We start from the raw sequence: 6,000 nt of genomic DNA, 5'->3' as shown, positions 1-6,000 counted from the left end.
TGTATGACGGCTGGTTACTGTACTATGCCTGTATGTCACAAGCACCGTTTTATTTTTTTCTTACTCCTCTTTCCACTTAGCTCTTGTGAAGAGCAGTTTGAGTATTGCTTGCTGAATAAAGTACACCAGCTGGATAAAGAGAGAAGTTGTCTTATTTGTCAGAATTATTCTTCTGCTGCGACCAGGCAAAAGACATAAGCCTATGCTTCTACATAACTCTGTTTTTATCATCTCTTAAATTTCTCCTGAAAGCATTTTTCAGGATCCACTTACAATTTGAAAGGGGAGTTATTACTTTTTCCTTGATGAACAAATACTGTTTGTTCAAGAGAACAAAAAAAAAGGATAACAACAGTGTTCAATCAGATTGCTTGCATGTTTTCCCTAGACCAGCCCCTAGGGGGCAGTTTTGGGATTGTGTTGTCTTTCTGTGAGTATGATTAAACTAATAGTCCTGAGTCCATCCATCCAATATCCGTACTGCTTATCCTTACGAGGGTCACAGGCGTGCTGGATCCTGATCCAGCTGTATTAGGGCAGTAGGCGGGGTACAACCTGAACTGGCTGCCAGCCAATCATTTGTTTTAACTATTATTTTGCCTAAGCAACAGCATCTTAGTATTTACAGGCAATTTATGGGGAACACTGACCGAGAATAGGCATAATTGCTATTTCCACTCATTGTTCATGCAAAGTCAGGTGGTTTGATATTCTGCCTGTTACAGGTACCATGTTCACCAGTAGAACCTGTGTGCATGAAGGCGCGTAGAAGTGTTCGGGCAGATGAGCTTCTTGAAGCCAATAGACATTGACCAAATGGAGCTGGGTGTCATGCCTGCAGTTTCTGCACTCTAAGCCCCGCCCTTTGTGTGTGTGCGTGTGTTTGTGTGTGCGTGTCCACAGGTGTGCTGAAGATGTGCAGCAGCTGGATATAATCAGCAGGTGCCTTCTGAAGATGACTGTGGACTCGCTGCACAGCTAGAACGTCTGCGCTCGACACTGAGTTAGTTCTGTCCGACAAACCATAGTAACCTTTGACGATTTTATACTAAACCTAATTGTAGAAAAGGCTGCTCAGAGACTGTGACAGCGGCTCCTTTAAGAGGGCGGAGTTTAGTGCTCCAACTCACGTGCGTGGGCGTGCGTGCGTGTATATAAGAAGGAGGAAGAGGGGAGAATCGTGTCAGTCTGTCTATCGAGCTAAGTTTGAGTTGTAGTCCACATTTATCCTGCTTTGAGTTGTGCGTGAGACAAGTAAGTTACAGCATTAATACCACTGTTTGTTTGTCTGTACAATCCACGTTTCACTGCTAATTAGTAACATGCAATGTTCAATGTTTATTATTTCCTTTAGAACCACACGAATAGAGTGTTTTGAAGCGTCAAGAAATGTGTGCTTTGACTGCAACTTTATTAAAAGACCTGAACCACAAGACCATCTCCTCATTATTGGAGTTCTAACCGGACTCTCAACAGCGATTTGCATACTCCTTCCAGCACTAGTTAGTTACATATTTTTCACTAATTCTTTCTTTTGCAAGCTCCTGCCCACTGCCCTCCTTGTCTTGCCGCTAGTGATGGGTAGATGAGGCATGCTTTATCATTTCGACACAGTGACACAATGTATTGACACTGTGTTGCTGAATACTGACACCTGGTGGACTTACAGGAAACATTTGACAGGGTCACCTGACACTGATCTGTCAAACTAATTTTATCCAATTCCATTGATTAGCGACGTGATGTGTTTTTATATATCCTATTTCGTATTACTTTCCATCGCACTAATTATTCTCTTATTCATCTAATTTATATATTTAACTGAATTATTGTTGTATTGCACTGGAGAGGGGAGCTCTCTAATCTCGTGGCACACTTGAGTACAATGACAAAGGGATTTCTGATTCTGATTAGGCATTTGCTTTCACATTATTTTTACATACACGCAATTTCATAAAAAAAATCTTTGATATTCGAGACGCAGTTGATAAATTAGGTGAACATCTGTCTGAATGCCCAAGTAAAAGTGTTGTGAATGACAATGGACTCATGTAAGATTTTTATTTTAAAAAATTAGTTTCTCCAGCGTTTTGTTATTCAGTCTATTTCTTTTTTGGAGGCAATTTCCCCCGCCTTTGAGAAGATCCTCTCACAAGGCACTGAAGAGGCCGGTGTGCACAACGCCTGTGTGGCTAATTTAAATAGGTGAGGGAACGTTGCCTCCATGGACTTCCAGTATAAGAGCGGGTCTTCCGTACGTGCAACGTGTCCTGCTGACATATAGCGCTGCACCTCTGAGTGCGCATCAACAGTGACGTCTTCCATCTTGCGGATATTTAACGCAACGTAACGCGCCAATAACTCGATGCTTGTTTTGAGCGTCCATCGACGCCTCAGTGTCGCTGGACCCATCACTACTTGCTGCTCAAATTGGACTAATCTCTGCCTATTCCTTCCGACTTCTGAACAAGACTCGTTCCCTCCCGCCATCAAAACTACTACCTTTTGAGTATAAAATAAGTCATCATGTGAACTGCGCCTCACTTCCCTGCATTAGGGTGCTTCTCCTTGCAATCCAGACACTGGGATCCTATTAGGCAACTGTATAAAACAATACTTGCACATTTGACATTCCCTGTGGTATAGTGGAAATGCCAGCATGTCTCGACCCGCTCCTGGCCGCTGGATAACATTGCCACTATCCCGAGAGAGTGACTCTGGTACCCCGAAAGCCAGTGTCACTTTAATTTTTCGCATGCAGTTCTATGGATGACATTGAAAACAGAATCTCAGAAGAATGTCGCCCGGGTACACGCGGGTTCGCGCTGGCTTGCTCCTGCTCTGGCAACCAGTGAAAAGTAAGATAGTAAGAAAGAGAGAGTCACAAGGAGTTCCTGAGATAAGCAGAATGGAATTTATGGACTTTACTGGAGCAAGCTGGCTCAAACAGATGAGTGAGAGCGACAGGACTTGTTGCCAAACGGTGGAATATGTATGGCATCGATATTGCCAGGCTGAGTGGAATTCGGTTGGTACTTCATTGTAGAAAGCATTCTTCTGGAGTGGGGGACGTGAAGATGAAAGAAGAAAGGATGGAGTTGGATTCGCCCTTAGGAATTCAATTGTCCAACTGCTAAAACAAGAACCAACATCAATTAGTCACAGACTCACCATGATGCGATTGCCGCTACAAAAAAAGTACCTATGCCACTATTGTTAGTTCCTACACTCCGACGATAACAAACCCTGAGGCCTACTAAAAGGTAGTCCGTCCTATCACAGACAACATCTAATGGTGAACTATTACTTGCAATCCGCTCTGAGAACCAACTAGTCATCACAAACACTGTCTTCAAGCACAAACAAAACCACAAATACAGCTCAATCAAAGCAATGCCACCTCTTGCATAATGTAATAATGCACCAAAAGAGCTACAGGATGCAATGATAGCTGCAGACTGATTACACAGATCACATGATGACCCAATCTAAAACTGCTTTTGTACTAAGGAAAAAAAATCATACAATTCCAAAGGAAGGCCAACACCCAAGCTGAATATGACAAAGCTGTGAAATTAGGAAACATGAAAATTATATTGATGGCCTGGACATGGATAAGAAGTGAGACAGGCTGAAGTTGTTATTTCTAGAAGTCTGCAAAGGAGATCCTAGGGAAGCTAGATCAGAAACATCATGACTGGTTTGAAGAGAATGGCAGTTTACACCTGTTCGAGGAACGAAACAAGGCTAAAGCATAAGTACTACAGTGGAAAACCTGCTCAAAAACTGTTCCACTTGCTACAGCTCCAAGCATATAGTACTCCAGAGATGGGAAGTATTCATGAAGATAGGAAAAAAACGAAATAATTTCAACAGGCAGCAGAAATTAATGAAATGAAGACATTCTATAATGGCCTTTGAGAGGTATGCGGACCCCAGAAAAGAGGAACTGCCCGGCTGCTAGCATAGGAGAATGGGGTTGAGGTAGTGAGAGCAAAGGTCTCGACCTTGAACAGATTTGCACATCATTTTGATCAACCACTAAAGTGACCTGGAACTATGCACCAAGATACTTTGGACAGTCTCAATGATACACAGACAAACAAAAACCTGAATGATCTTCCCAGTCTTGATGAATTTATGGAAGCGATAGCTAATACAAAGGGAAAAAAATACGCTTGGAGGGCGTGATGTCCCAGCTGAAGCTTTGTAAGTATGGAGGCGTGAAGCTACGACAGAGACAATTTCTTGTTGATATCTGGAAGCCAGAGCAGACGACACTGGGTTGGAAAGACGCAAAGACCGTACAGATCTTCAAGATTGACAGCAGGAAAGAATATGGCACTTGGAGAGGAATTTACTTTTCGTCAATTGCAGGGAAAATAATGGCTTTGGTATCATCGTCAATAGAATAAATCAGAAAAGTAAAAAAGATCACTCCTTTCATCCCACCTGAGACAAATTGGAGAATAGCAGAAGCTTCATCAATGTGGTGTTCAGCCTGCGCCAGATACAAGACAAATGTTTAGAACAAAACATGCAATTGTAGGCTGTGTTCATTGCTTTTAGTATAGCCTTTGATCGAGTTTCGAGAGAGGGTCAAAGGAAAATATTGAGAAAGTTTGGTTGTGCAGAAAAAGCCATCAACTTGATTAAAGAACTTAGAATCAGAATCAGAATGCCCTTTATTGTCTTTGTACTCAGTGTGCAACGAGATTAAAGATCTCCCCGCTCCAGTGCGATATATATAAAATAGATTAATTAAAGATGAATTAATTAAATACAAAATAAATACAAAATTGGATAAATAAAAAGACATTATGTTGCAGTTCTACGAGGTAAGGGTAGGTGTGCGTGAGAGTTCAGCATGGAAGAAACTGTTGACGTCCCAACCTACAAGTACCTGGTCAGAGATATATTGTTTGTCGATAGCTGTGCGCTGGTGGTTCGCAGTGCTGAGGAGGCTTGGAGACAAGTTTGCAAGGGCTTCGGCTTAGTTGAGCCTGAAGATTAACTTTTAAGAAGACAGAACGCCTATACCAGCTAATCAATATTCTCCATCCGCCAGGGTGGAGGCTGAGGCTGAAGCAATCACAATCAAGCCGACCATACCTTGGCAGACCTTGGCAGCACTGTTTCCAAAACTGCTAAAAAAAAAAGGCAAGGAATTACAAAACAGGTTAGGCAAGGTAAGTGTTGCTTCTGGCAAACTTCAACTTCAACTTCCATTCCTCACTAATGCGACAACTAAGTGACTTCATGCAAAGTAAGTGGTCTGATAAAACCACAAATGCAGATATCATGTGCCGAGCAAACCTGCCACGTGCAGTTGATATGTTAATCGACAAAAAGTTAGATGCCTTGGCCATGTGCACAGAATGGGAAATGACTGGTTACCACGACAACTGCTGTAGTCTCAGCTCTGTAAATGAATAAGGAACCAAGGAACACCTCGGCTCAGTTTCAAAGATGAGGCAAAACGGAATATGAAATAGAAAGGCATAGACAAAAAAAAGCTGGCAGGCAAACAGCTGAAAACAAAGTTTTTTGGAGATCTTTCATCAAATAGATGTTGTAACCATTGGACAGCTTTAGTCCAATTGACTGACTACTAGAAAGAGTTCATATCAAGACTATACCATGTATGAAAGGGCCATAAGAATTTGACATAACCACTCATGACTAGATTCATCTAACTTTATATTTTGAAAATATTATGTTTTCCAAGTTGTTTCTTTAAAGCAGTAGATAACATTGCAAGATTTTGATTATTATTTGACATTTTCCCTCATTTCCCAAGGAATGATTTATAAAACTATTGACATCGCAGTCATAGGCAGCAGATGAGGTTGTGAATTGCTGATGGGGAAAATCAATCACTTTGAGACATTGTAGAAAAAATGTCCACAGACGAGCTAAAAAAAAATTCACTCACTCACTCATTCACTCACTCACTCATTCACCCGCTCGCTCACTCTTTTACTCACTCACTCACTTACC

This window comes from Idiotropiscis lumnitzeri, chromosome 6 (assembly GCF_059441095.1).
Source record: "Idiotropiscis lumnitzeri isolate Australia: NSW breed Sydney's pygmy pipehorse chromosome 6, RoL_Ilum_1.0, whole genome shotgun sequence".
Taxonomy (NCBI): Eukaryota; Metazoa; Chordata; class Actinopteri; order Syngnathiformes; family Syngnathidae; genus Idiotropiscis; species Idiotropiscis lumnitzeri.
The sequence above is the reverse complement of the archived record's forward strand: the minus strand, read 5'-3'. Positions refer to the sequence as shown.